The 15,028-nt window shown below is 30.6% G+C and overlaps 1 protein-coding gene across 2 annotated transcripts in view; it reads right to left on the bottom strand.

Annotated features, from left to right (window-relative positions):
- Positions 1-12,581, bottom strand: part of LOC130901724 (proton-coupled amino acid transporter-like protein pathetic) — a 38,950-nt gene extending 26,369 nt beyond the window's left edge. The window contains exon 1 of one of the 2 annotated variants that reach the window (XM_057813283.1): positions 12,375-12,581. The gene's annotated coding sequence lies outside the window, so the exon portion shown is untranslated. Of the gene's footprint in view, positions 1-23; positions 42-12,374 lie in introns of those variants that run through there. The other variant, XM_057813286.1, reaches the window with a different exon arrangement.
- Between the last annotated feature and the right edge of the window lie 2,447 nt (positions 12,582-15,028).

Below are 15,028 nucleotides of genomic sequence, written 5' to 3'. Positions count from 1 at the left end.
AAATATCAAATTGTCATATTTACCTAACCGTTAACCGCTGGTCACAACAACGTACTGAACAGAGTAAAACGAGAACAGGTTCTGATTGGCAAGTGAATTTTTTATACAACCAAATTCGCGAGTCAAAATTAACAAACGATTGATAAGTATCTAATGCCTGTATCTACCTTTGAACATAAACAAAAAAGACAAATAAATTAGCTTCGACAAAATATATACGGAGTATCTCTAACAAACGAAACATGTTATTAAAGACAAGTTCAGATTAAGGTTCAGGTTTCTTTTCGTCAGTTTAGTATGTAGAGTCATGTTTTCCATGCTTATTATAAATGTTTTTATGATTTTTTCTGACAATAAACCTATTTCATAACTATTTTTGTAGTGTCTTTAAGTGGAAATCACTTTTGTTTATCATAATCCTCAAGTTTTCTCCTCGATTTCTTGTACAAGAAATGAATTATTGAATAGCGTACTCTGGTCTAGTCTCAACTGTTTAAAAATTTTTCAGTATATCGTTTTTGCTCCTACAATCTTTCACAAATACTTTAAAGTATATTATTTTTTGAGAAATCAAATTCCAATGAAGTAACTATAATTATGTCTTTTTGATATTAAGTTTATTATCATACAGTCCATTCTCTTTTACATAAGGATGCTTTCTGATTATTTTACTCTATAAACAAAAGAAAACTAGAGTGTTTGCCTAACCATCTTGCAATTTCAACAAACCGATGATTTCTGGAAAACTTCTCACTATTAGGCCGTCATCCAAAATAACCACTGCTGCTTGATGTTTCGCCAACTCATGCAGTTGGCATCTTTAGAAGTTGCCTGTCGCTTCGACTGCTTTCGACTGTCCGATTAATTCCAACATCATTTTCATTTAGTACATTTATACAATAAACGAATTATCTTCGTAACACAAAAGATATGATCTGAATCATTAATTAATATAAATTAGCACATCCAAATTGCACATGATAATCATAACTTAATAATGGTTTTTGTATGAAACAAAAATATCAAATTGACATATTTACCTAACCGTTGCCAACTGGTCACACCAACGAAGTGAACATTTCCAAGTGAATTTTTTATATAACCAAATTCGCGAGTCAAAATTAACAGGTAACAAACGATTGATAAGTATCTAATGCCTATATCTACCTTTGAACATAAACAAAAAAGACAAATAAATTAGCTTCTAAAATCAAACAAAAGCATGCTTTCTATTTATTTTATTCTATAAACAAAAGAAAATAGGAGTGTTTGCCTAATCATCTCGCAAATTCAACAAATCGATGATTGCTGGAATGTTTCTCACCATTGGACAAGATGCAATACAACGTGCAATGTAATACAAGATGCAATATTACTTAATCAAAAGCATGTGTAGATGAAGTTCAGTTGATTGTTTCAGACAAGATCTTGATATTATCGGTTCTGTGCCATTTTTATTCCGTGCAAGTTGCAATTTTAGAGAAAAATAAGTTTATAATGTGCTGATAATACGTTTTATTTTGCTTAGGAATTTTATATATGTTTCTTCGTCCATTTCCAACAAAGTTTTCTATGTTTCCTTATTCAATTCTCCAGCTAAACTGTCCATCGGAAGCCAAAAATAAAGGTAACTGCAGATATAATTATTGCCAGTGATGCACTGACCACTTTTTTCTTGTTAATTTCACCTAGTTTTGTTAATTTCATTTTCAAACTGCCCACAAAATATTAAATAAAATTTGAGGTTAGGAAATGCTTTATTTCTACTCATGGAATTTTTATTAGTGGCAACGATGATGCAATAGAAAGCGACATGCAATATTTGTCTATGTAATATTTCGATCTTGCAAGGAATTGCTTGCAATATCATGCATGTTTTCTTGATTATGTCAATCGGCTTTTACACCGTCATCATAAATAACCACAGCTGCTTGATATTTCGCCAACTCCTGCGGTTGGCATCTTCAGAAGTTGCCTGTTGCTTTGACTGATTCGGACTGTCCGATTAATTCTAAAATTATTTTCATTTAGTACAGTTCTAGGATGAGATGAAGACAAATTGGAATCAACGAATTATCTTCGTAACACAAAAGATATAATCAGATACCATTATTCTTTTATATATGAAAATGTCTTATAAAATAATTATTTTATTGTACAGAATTCTAACACGATTATTTTGATCGGATGTTGAACCTTTAATTATGAATCAGTTACTAACATGTATTTATAGAGGTTGTTCATCCTTTAAATAGTATTAGTTAACCGATTACTAGTACAACAGAATGTTTTTGTGTGATCGAACTTAGCTATATAATTTATTATACATAACTATGGCTTATGGCGGTTTTGTATAATCCCTAGAGACATTAATTTGAAAATTATCGAAAGTTATCCGTAAAACTAGTTTATATATTCATAGCTTAGAAAAAAAAGTTTCTTATAATTGCTAGTAAAGATTAAGTGCTGAGTAAGTTCATGAATAATGTAGTTTTCAATTGCACTCTTTTTAAAGGGTTGTCTCGAAAAATTAATAAATATATGACTATCAATTAAGATTATGTATGTTAAAGAGTTTCATATAAATATATAATCCCAATTATACATCCTTGAGTGCTGAAATCCTCTTTTGATCGTTCAAGAAACTTTTTTGCATATTTTATGCATCTCTAACTTCATCCGTTTGTCACCCTTAGAGGGTGAAATTATAAAAGATGCTGATATAAGCTTCCATCATTTTCAAATTTCTAGTATAAATACAAAATGGGAGATTCTAACTTAAAAACGGACCTCTATAAAAACTTCTCTTACACAGTGCGATTTAAGTAATTTTAGATGAACACTTCATACTAGTTTGAAGTAACTAACTCATAAAGTCTCATTAAGGTGATAGACAATTTCACTAAAAAATATAACAACGTCATTAATTAATACAAATTATTTTTTAAAAGATTTACATAATTCAACTTGTCAATAAGTTGTTTAGGAATAGTTCAAAAAATTCTATATCAACACTTGAAATTTGCACAATTTTTCGGTGTCTACTTACTTTTTACAGTCATTGAAACTAATTTTAAAATGATATTTTCAAGTAGTGACTTTTCTAACTGATTGATTGTCAATTGAGATTGTTATTCAGGCATCATATACAAGGATGGTTTTTAGGAAGACCGATTTTTTAACGATCGGATGAAGTACACTGTTTTGAATGTATTTTTGATTTTTGAGTATAATTGTGTACCCAAGCTTCGTCTACTATGATGTATCGACGGAAAAATCTACAGATATCCAAGCATTCGTTAGAATTTTCAATGCGAGCGAGCTTCCTTTTGTTCAATATTCAGCAATCATGGCACCCACTTTCCAGCCTTTTCTCATATAACCTTCCGTGCAAAATAATCTGCATCCGTTCGGTTGAATTTATTTCTTCTCAATATTAACCATCCATTGATAACAGCTTTCTGTATATGAGTACTGAAACTAATCTATTCGTTAGATTTATGTGAAATAACACAGTAATGATGTCGAACTGCTCTCGTATGCTCTGGAGCTAAATTAGCACATCAGGGTAAACATTAAAATCTTAGTATTTTTGCTAAAAACTTGTACTTGTATTAACTTATACAGGTTGTTTCTATATTTGACCGATAACGCTCTACCACAGAGAGATCTCAATAAATGATTCATTTTGATATAGGAATACGAACCCTTACGGAGCCTAGTTATTTAGATATAGGGTGATCAAAATTTTGTATCAAAATCAAAATTTTGCCATAAATCAAGAACGCCTTCAAATGTTTTATTCAATTTTGGTGATATATGTTCCCTAATAAAGTAATATTTTGACGTAAACAAACTTTGGTCAAATTTACCCAGGTGCGCGCTGTCAGGGTTAGTTGTCACTTTTATCCCCCTATTTTTACGCCACTGAAGCAAATTGTTTTTTGAATTTTGTTTTAAATTCTTTGATTATTTTTAGTTAAAAAACTGATAACCTTCTATGGAGCTGGAATGAACGGTGTTCTAGAAATTTGCCTCTAAATAAAAGTCTGCAAGCTCGTGAGTAATTTACAAATTGATTAATTATTCATTTAATTTCATTATTCATAATCTCAATTTCAAACAAAAATGTATCACAACAATAACCAAAATTGACAAAGTTACAGTAGTTGTTCAAACCGTTGGCGGTTTTCTTCAATAAACTTATTACACCGTTTTGTTATTGAAAAACGTGTCTTTGAGAATAAATTTGGATGGGAATGAATGACTTCTGCCGCAGCCTGAATTCTAGCAATTGGATCTTGTTCATATTCGATGATTTAAATAAGGGGATCATGGAGGCCAACAATTGGGTTCACCCCGACCAATCCATTTTTCTTTAGAACGTCTGTTTAAGTAATTTCTTGCCGCTGCAGCAAAATGAACAGATGTCGAATAGTGTTGAAACCAAATGTATTGTCTAATATATAACGGTACCTTCTCCAACAATTCATCCAACATTTCTTTCAGAAAGCGCATATAAATTGCTCTATTTAATTTAATTGGTAAAATGTGAGGCCCGATTAAGCAATCTCCAACCATACCCACCCACACATTAACCGAATATTTATGCTGAAATCCCCTTTCAAGAACAAAGTGCGGATTTTCACGACACTTGTTCTTTTAATTCTTTTCATACAGTAGAATGGTTCACTCTTAAAGCGCGACCTACAGGCCCAGTACTTAAAGATGGCCTTTCAATAATATTATTTAATATTTCCTTTTCAATGCGATGGGGCATCTGTTTATTTTGCTGCAGCGGCATGAAATTATTTAAACAGACGTTTTAAAGAAAAATGGATTGGTCGGAGTGGACCCAACTGTTGGCCTCCAAGATCACCTGTTTTAAATCCTATCGATTTTTTTATGTGGGGGCATATAAAGTCATTAGTGTACGAAACAATCATCGAATCTAAGCAATATCTAATAGCTAGAATTCAAGCTGCGGCAGAAATCATTCAATTACATCCAGACTCATTCTCAAAGACACGTTTTTCAATGACAAAACAGTGTAATAAGTGTATTGAAGTAAGCGGCCAACAGTTTGAACAACTACTGTAACTTTGTCTATTATGTTATTGTTGTAATACATTTATGGAAATTATTAGAAAATTATGAATAATATTTATTTGTTTTGAACTACTTACGCTTAATCATTATTCGAAACTAAATGAATAATTATTCAAGGAAAATTTTTACAAAATACATTTTAGCTCCATAAAAGGTTATTAGTTTCAAAAACTGAAAATAATTGGGCAATTTAAAAAAAAATAAAAAAAAAATTTGCTCCAGTGGCGTAAAAAATAGGGGGATAAAAGTGACAACTAATCCTGACAGCTCGCCACTGGCTAAATTATTCCAAAGTTTGTTTATGTTAAAATATTACTTTATTAAGGAGCATATTGGTCACCAAATTTGGAAAAAAAATTTAAAGGCGTTTATGGCAAATTTTTTATTTTGATTGAAAATTTTGATCACCCTATATCTCAAAAACTAGGCCCCTTAAGGGAGGTATTCCTATATCAAAATGAGTATTTATTGAGATTTCTCTGTGGTAGAACGTTGTCGGTCGAATATAAAATTATCGTGTCACAATGTTAGGTACCGTACGGCTTCACCGATTTTATATACATATTCAGTAAGTTTCAGAACCGGCTACTATCTAAAAGTTTGTCCACCCCCAACATTTTTTTTTAATTTTTAGACAATTTTTTTTATAATGTGGCACAAAAAAACACATCTTCCCCCAAATTTTCCCCCTTCTACGATCAACCCTTATTTTTTATTTGATAGGTATAAACATTTATTCATCGCGATTTTTATCCGCAATAGAATTGCGAAATGGCAATCAAATATAAGAATTAAAGTACGATAAATTCTTACCCAAAGTTCTTAAGTTCAATTTTCTTCAATTATGTTTTTTTATCAATTTAATATATAATCTTATCCAGCATCATGGAGTAGGAATGAGAACGAAGCGTCTCCTGTCTTACTATACAGTTTTCAGCCATTTTTTTGCTTTTATTTTTTGCTTTTATTTGTGTATTGATCGTAGCAGTGACTGTTATACGTATTATTTTAATTTTTCTGTGCAACTGTTAATTTCACTCTCATCGTAAATATATCATTATTTAAGTTGTGTATCTGTACATATTGCACTTAACATTTTTTGGAAATTATTTCACGTGATTTTTATTTTGGAAGATGAGTCAAATGATGAAACGAAACAATATTTTATCACTGTTTTGTACCAATAAGTAATTTATTTATGTGTTCTATGGACAGTAAGCAATGTCAACAAGATATAAGAGAACGAAGATAAGGCGAACAAATCCAACAAAACAATGCAGAATTGCATGTAAGCAACGCATAATTAAGTGAATCACAATCGCAAAAGACATTAGATGAACGAAATTATCAAAGACAATTAAAAATTAAGAGAAACGCGGAGATTCGTAGTCAACACCACCTGAACCATTGCACGGCTTACCTATCAATTAATTCCTATTTCAATTATAATTATATCACCATATGTTATAATGTTAGTTATTTTTGAAAATATTTCCCACATATTTCTTAAAAGATATTTCCTAGAAATAATGTATATGGCAAAACAACGTTTGCCAGGTCATAATATTGAAAGTGATGATATCTATTATATCACTCCTCTCTTTATCCTACCCCTACTAGTGTCCTTTTCTTCATAAAAAATTAGTTATTTGTAACAGTTAAAAAATTACTGATTTTTGACAAAGGCAAACATGAAGGTAACAAAAAAACAAAAGCCACCCATTTATTATTTATATATTATATATTATAATATAAAATATTAGTTGTTTACATTTTTTTGAAGCATTAACATAACTTTATACTTATGTCATTTAACAATTACGATTGTCGACAACTATTGAGGATTTTTGGCGTTCGCACGAATTTTCAGCTACTGATATTTTGAACCGATATTTAGATGCTTTATGACAAAAAACTCCGCAAATTCCTTCATCCAGCACCGTCATATTCTTTCTATGCTTTTTGCAATATCTTCCTCTAGGTAAAAATCCAATTTTCTTACACCAAAGTAGAGCACTTTCACAAGTACATTGTGTCATAAAAAATCTAAATGTAGACACAAAATATCAGTAGCTGAAAATACGTGGTTAGGCTAGGATAGAAATTTTTTTTCATCCCCTTTCCTTGCGAGTGGCCAAAAATCATTTTAGGTACAATCATTTAGTGTGAAGTTAATTGGTGGGCTCCCGTTTTCGAAACTCCAGCCTTCAATTTTTTATTCCGTTGATTCAAATAGAATGTAAAAGTTTACTTCCAAACAACGGTATATTAAAACAAAAAGTGAAATCATACTTTGTTTAGTGCAGTAGCAACAATATCTATAGTCAATAATTGAATAACGGCAAGCTGTTAACTGGTCCGAAACAAATAAATCAACTTCTTATGTAACTACAAAATAATAATATTAAAAAATGTATTCCAATCAATTTGATTGAGATTTTTTCCCTTGTATTGTTTGAATGAATAAGTCGAATTGTACAATACAACAATTTCAATAACAAACAAAACGTGACTCAAATATCTTTTTGAACTAATCGTTACCGCATGTCATGACAATAACGTTATTTGGAACAATATTGTTACTTGGTAGTTTTTTACTATACATTGAATTATCAATCAATTTTGTTACTAATAGAGATGTCAAAAATGTTTTAAACGAAAGTTGTACAAAACATAATCTGTTTGTATCTAATTGTCAATCAAGTAGCTGGAGAAACTTTAGTACATCAATCCACCACAACTATTCTGCCTCAACGGTAGAGAGAGTGTTTTATTCCACAATTATTTTAGTCCATTTTTCTAACAACTTCGAATATTTTTTTCTATAACTGCTATGAAAAGTGACGTATTTCACATAGCTAGCTTAATTTCAAAACCACATATTGGTCACATTGTGAGAAATATTATTTCTCACGGCACTTTTCCCAAGTCATACATTTATATGGAGAATCAACAAATATCGAAGAAAACTTAGTTGGCTATTGTCAACTTTAAATGGTTGACACAACTGTCAGATTATAGAAGTTTTTTTAAATTCTTAAGGTAGTTTTCATTCGTGGTTTGATAATAATAATTATACAAATTTATAACCAATAATATGGATACTGACAATAGTTACGGTGCGAATAAGCAAACGTAACTTTAGATTGGTTGTCGGAAACTTCAAGAATAATAAGAATAAAATCTTTTTCGGAAACTGTACTTTTGGTACAATTTGAAGAGTTGTCGAAAACTTTAAAGGCGTCTACACTTTGGTCACAATATTCAATGTTGCGAAGAACTATCAGTATAAAAAATAACATTGATATATCCACGTATCAGAAAGTCCGACAATTACGTCCCCAAAAAATCAAAAATATTGACAGCAGACCCATTGCAGAGATTTTTAAACGAAGCTCCAGACAAGGAATATCTACCAATAAATGTAAATTTATTTAGAAGGAACTATTTTTTAGAATGTAATTTTATTTTTCCTTGAATTAACATAGATTTTTCAAATTAGTGAGTTTTTCAGTAGATAAAAAGATTTAAATAATCATTAAAAATTCTATTTCAAATTAGGGTAGATAGATATGTGTACTTTTAACCAAGACATTTAGATCAATGGCAAATGGTGCAGTGGATAGTGTGTCCGCATGGAACTCAGTAGTCCCGAGTTTATTCTGGTTTTTTTATTTACAGACAGCAGTAGCTACAGGCGTAGCAGAGGCACGTCGTAAAGAGGAGTTATAGAAGTTAAGAATTAATAATATAGAGGTTTTAAATTCAGCGTTACTTGTGAAATTAGATAACACGAAAACAAAAAAGCCAAGAACGTTCAATGAAAACGGGAGAATTTTATGAGGTATATAAAAAATATGCTGCTCTTCGACCGATTGATTTGCCAGAGAAACTTTTCTTTTTAAATTACCAACACGGAAAATGTACTAGACAGGTAGTTGGTATTAACAAATTCGGTAGTATGGCTAAGACAATTGCAATTTTTTAAAAATTTTAAATAATAAATAATAATTTTAAAACCACTCGAACCCTTCACAGAAATGGAGACAGAAAATACACCGTATATGAACGATCAGCCCTCAACATCTAAAATTAACATGACAGAAAATTTTATAGAAAGAAATGACTAAACAAAATTGTAAAAATTTCACAAGCAACTACAATTTTAAATTATATTATTCAACAGTTAAGAGGATACTTTAGTATTATTTTGGTTTTACTAAAAAAAATAAACATTAAGTTGTTCCATTACTTTTATTCTTTCAATTTGTGCAGTTGTAGAAAAAGTATAATGTACGACATGTGGGAGAAATACTTTTCCCATTCGTGTGTTTGCACAAATTTGCACACTCGTGAAAAAAGTTGAACTTTTCCCACTTGTTGTAAAATATACTATTTATTATAACTTAGCAAGTAGGATACTTGCTCTGAGTAGTTGGAGAACTAAAAATTTAGATAGAGGATAAACGCCAACAAGACGACGCAGATTATATGATGAGAAAATTGTACGACGAATATGCAAAATGGGGTTTGAATATGAATATATCTGCCTGTAAGGAACACACATGGTTAGGTTAGGTTCAAATACGTAGGAAGCATAATTTCGGAAGATGGAATAATGAAAATAAGATATAAGAAATACAGTGCAACAAGGATAAAAACTACACAAATTCTGAACGCATTGCTTTGGACAGAAAAAAACTATCCTTGCTCAAAAATGACAAAATGAAAAGTCATAGTGTATCCCATTTTAATCAAGATATACGACGAAGAATAAGTTGAATACACGACTTCAGAGTGAATACAGACTAAAAAACTGCTCTGATACGAGCATATGATGATGGAGGAGTACAACAGGTGGCCGAAAAAAGCATTGATATATAAACCACAGAATGGAAGAAAGCTAGGAAGACACTCAAGTACCTGGAAGCAAGGAATTGAACAGACCATGACAGGCAGAGTTATCCAGGAAAACGATTGGACAGATAGAAAAATGTGGCATACGAAATGCAGGATGCGATAAAGGAAGCTGTAGGACCCCGGTTATATATAGATATGTTGGATATATATACAAAGTTTCTTTCCCTCACTAACGATCTACACTACTGTTGTAATAATTGCCGATATATAACTGAATAAATAAAAAACCAAGTACAAGAATTATCTAAGGATTGATACTTGAACCAGAAGGGTGAAAAATGGAGCTAGCATATGTAAATATTAATGAAAATTATTTGAAATTGGGTCTTTAACCTCATGAAACCTCTGGCTCGAATTTATACCGCCGTTGGAGGGAGAGACATAAATTAATAACGGATCAAATGAATATAATTGGATAGATTTAAAAACAGAACAATAGAGATCGTACTCAGTATTTTTAGCGTAATTCTGTATCGAAACAATGTGATGTACTAACATCTGGTATGAAAAAATGTCTTGGATTGGAAACCCACAAAAAATGTAGGAAAATTAACAAATATAAATATCAAAAACGGCGTATCCATATATGATTTTTAATATTTACATAGAATGTAATTAAATACGAATTAAAATGATATGGGAATGACTGACAAAACAGATGATGTTAATATATTGAGTGAATAAATTCATTGCAATACTTTTGAGTAATAAATGAAATTGAAATACGATTTAAAGAAATTGGAAAACGAATTGATAAGTTTTTCAACACATATAATATCATTGAAATAAATCTATAAATAAAGAGACAATTTTAGGACAAATTAAACGGAAGTAATTTTATAGGTATTTACCGGGGATTGCGAGGGACTCGGGGGTCTCATAAATCAAAATATTGATATAAACAAATACAGACGATTTATACAGGAAAATATATAAAATGGTTTAAGACGTGAAAATTTGGAGGCTCTTATATACAAATATTACAAGATTTTCCTAATTTCTGTTTTTTCTATAAATTTAATTTTAACTTTTACTTCGTAGTAGAAAAATGTAAAAATAAAATATTTATCTCTCTTGTATTTAAATCACTTTGATCTCAGAACTGTGGGAATATGCATAATTTCTCGTACAGTATACAATGCGTAAGTGAGAGGTCCTTTAGTGCTTTATAAAAAAATTCTTTACACAGAGAGTTTCTTTGAAACATATGAGCTACCAAATTGTTGGACACTCTTATTGCTCAAAGAGCAAAAAGTGTATTTCGCCTTTAATCTGCATCACGTGAATATTAACAATAAGTATGCTACTGGTATTACTGTCCAATGATCCCCACAAATATTTTATAAAACTGCTCCGTCATTCAGATTTAATTAAAAAAATCCCCATTGTAAAACTATAGGGCACATGAAATAATTATTTATGTAACAAGTGTTTAAAGCCTATTTTCGACGAATGAGGCATTCACATGACTAAAAAAAGGCCTTTAGTAACGAAAATTTTATCAAACAAAGTTAAATGGTAATTTTCCTTAATTTATTATAAAATTTATTAGGATTTTGAGCATTTTAAGATTGGAAGAAATTAACAAAACAATAAACGAATTTGTGTTATTAAATTTTTCAATTCTTATCTTTGCCATGTATAAATGCCACCTGAAAACGATTATTAATATGGCATCTGCGCAACTTGAACCTGGTACCTCCCGCATGTAAGTCTCGTACTCTAGCCCCTACACTACAGAGAACTTAATAATACTTTTTTCGCACTACTGCTTAAACTATGTTTCTTTACGCACTAGTGCGTAAAGTAAGTTTTTACGCACTCGAAACTGTGTCTAAAGTACGTACTTTAGGAAATAGAAAAATAAATATATATTAATCAACGGGAAAATTGAAAATATTAGTAATTAACTACATACAAAAGGCGATAAACTTTCAAGTATATAGTTCCGCTTTTAAAATATTATTCAGAAATATCGGACAAAAGTCAGGCTCAGAAATATAATGAGGAAAAAGAGAGTAACTTGACTGGATCATGAAGATTTCGAGAAAATATAAGTATTTTCTAGATATAAGTCAAATCTATTTATCATGAGTCAGTTTATACCATGGAATTGGTATTATAAATTTTTCATGGAACTTGGTAACAACACATCTTAAAACACGAGAATTGATTCCTGTTTACCAGCACAATTATGGTTTTTCATCTTATTCTCTTCATGGTCCTCTTCTCATTTTCCATTAGTACCCTCGGATATTGTTGCGTATTTTATTGAGAAAAAATAACTTTCAATGAAACCCAATTACATACTACAAATACAAAAAGTAATATCAATGTTCACTTACTTGGTATATTTTACAATCCGTTCACAACAGCACTGAACCGTTACGTTTAACTGAACATACATATTTTCAGTGTTGCTGATATAAACCGACATTTTACTTTCAATGATCTTGACCCGAAAACTTCTAACAAGAGAAAACATATCTACACTGACAGATATAGAGATATTTGATCCTTCCAAATGCCATTATTACAACCTACCTGTTGAAAGGTCGTCAACTAAAACACAAAATGCGGTTATTTAGCAATACAAGTTGAAGGTATATATCTGATAATATAATTTAAATTGCAAATTCATTGTAATATTTTTGCTCTGCTCATATAATTACTTGGTATCCGATACAAACAAGATATTATAAATTTTCATTTAGTTTTATAAGGAAATCTACCTGGTAAGCTTGATCTTCGAGCAAATTAGCTATGAATATCAATAGAAATAGAAAAGGTGGGATCAAATAATTTTTAACGTGAATAGCTTATATAACAAACAATTTTTTTATATTATTATTTCTCACTTCAGGTGATTTTTACAAATATGTATCGTCATTTAAAAGCTACTACAAAATCAAAGTTAACTAGAAAGAAATAACAAGTTGTGGGTGTCATGGCACACTGGAGATAACTGATAAGTTTACAAATAAGAATTTATTTTGTAGAATCAGCTTCAATAGAATATTAAAACCCAGATCGGTCATTGTTGCCTCAATGTGGAGCAAATAATTAAAGCTTTTATTTCTACATACTTGCTGAATACAATGCACCGCAGAATTTCAGAACTCGACACGTGGGAATATACAGAGTAGAAGACTTATCCAAAGTTAAGACAGGGGATATCCTATAATTTATTAAAGGAATCAGGAATGAAAACGCTACTAGCTCCAAAGACAGACCTGGAGAACTTAGTTAAGGAGGGGATATTTAAAGATCTCTGAGTTCTCAGTGAATCGTATACATATAAGTAGTGTTATAGTTCTTGCAATATCAATTGTAGAAGATAGTTATGCGAGGAACAATCAATATTTCATAAATACGCACGGCACACATACCATAAGAAATAATGTTTACTCCCCGTATAAAATTCGGCAAACATCTAACAAACCGTCAGTCCACGTAGACTCATCATATGTTTACCAATGAAAACGTTGAATCTAGAACACAAATGCATCTATTGGCCGAAGCTATCGGAAGGCGTATATACAAAATTTTTGAAATATTAGTGCTAGATATTCTGCGATAAGCAGTGGCATGGTTTGGTGAGATTTATTTAATTCAAAAATTTTTTCAAATAAATAGAATTATGGCGTTCTTTAGACCATACGAATAAGACAATGAAATTGTACAGTTTAGTAAGAATAAAGACGGGTATAAAATTAATAATAAAGATTTAGATATACAAACACACTAAGTTATTTTAAATATACTCAAATGTTTAGAAAAGGAAAATATTAACGAGATATAATAATAATTTTTTTCTAAGTTCTTCCGTAGTTAATTTGAGAAAACTGTCTGTTATTGAAATATTATGTAAGAATCAAGATTAAAATAAAAATTAAACTCCATAACAAACGTGATCCAAATGACGACAGATTCAGAAATAATTTGCATTTCATTACAGATTTGTTAAGGAATCCTCTAAAATGTTTATAAATGGAAATGTATCATTTTCATATAATTTTTTTTCCTGTATGTATATAATTATTATTCAATACGATGAAATTATTTGCACGCCTTAAAGTGGAATTTTCCAGCGTAACTAATCATAGTTATCTCTTGGATTATGAGCGATCGTCTAAAACGAATATAAATTTAGATGCAATACTATAAAAATAGTACTGACGTGTATATAATGTTCAATGAAGTTCCGTAAGTACCTTTTTAAATGCTCAAAAATATAATTCGATGATTTTTGTAAATAAAATAGCAATAAAAAATTATTTAAAAGCTGAACGTCTTGTATTCCAATTAAGTGAACATGAAAATTATATTTTCATTATTTTTTGACTTTTAACTGAGTGCAATTTGATCGACGTCAGTGCCAGTGACGCGCGGTACTTTATTTCACTCTCATTAGCTGTTACTAGATCGTAAAATCCCATCTATACAAGGGTTGCGTTTAAAATTTTCACAATCGAACAAAAGGTGGCGTTAATTAGTTGAGATTACACTGTATTTGTGAACACTGATGTTTGTTTAGTGAAGCCAGTGGCAATTTGAAAATTGATTGAGTGAGTTATTGAAAGTGAACGTTTAAGAGAAGCAAGTTGAAGAAAAAGGAAAGCCTTACGTTGGATTATTTTTCATGATTTAAAAAAGGCCTTAATCAATAACAATGTATAGAATTGCTTCTTTCAACTTTTGGTAATAACCATTGTTTACTATTAGTTTGCAATATTTCGTCAAGGTCGTGCATCTGTCGGTGATGTTGAGAAGGTTGGCCAAAACCGATTGTTCATTCGATGCTGTGCGCAACATGATTAAAAAAGATTGACATGTGACTTACAGATAGATAGCGCCATCTCTTAGGATATCACAGACTAAAATACCATGATTTTGCATGAACATTCTTGTAAAGGAGAAAAACACGAAATAATGTCTCGTTGTTCGTATTTGCCCTATTTATCCCCTAATCACTTTTTTTGTTTTCCGCTGTGTGCAA

This window comes from Diorhabda carinulata, chromosome X (genome assembly GCF_026250575.1).
Source record: "Diorhabda carinulata isolate Delta chromosome X, icDioCari1.1, whole genome shotgun sequence".
In the NCBI taxonomy this organism is placed as follows: domain Eukaryota; kingdom Metazoa; phylum Arthropoda; class Insecta; order Coleoptera; family Chrysomelidae; genus Diorhabda; species Diorhabda carinulata.
Note: the sequence above shows the minus strand (reverse complement) of the source record. Positions and strands in the feature narration are given on the sequence as shown.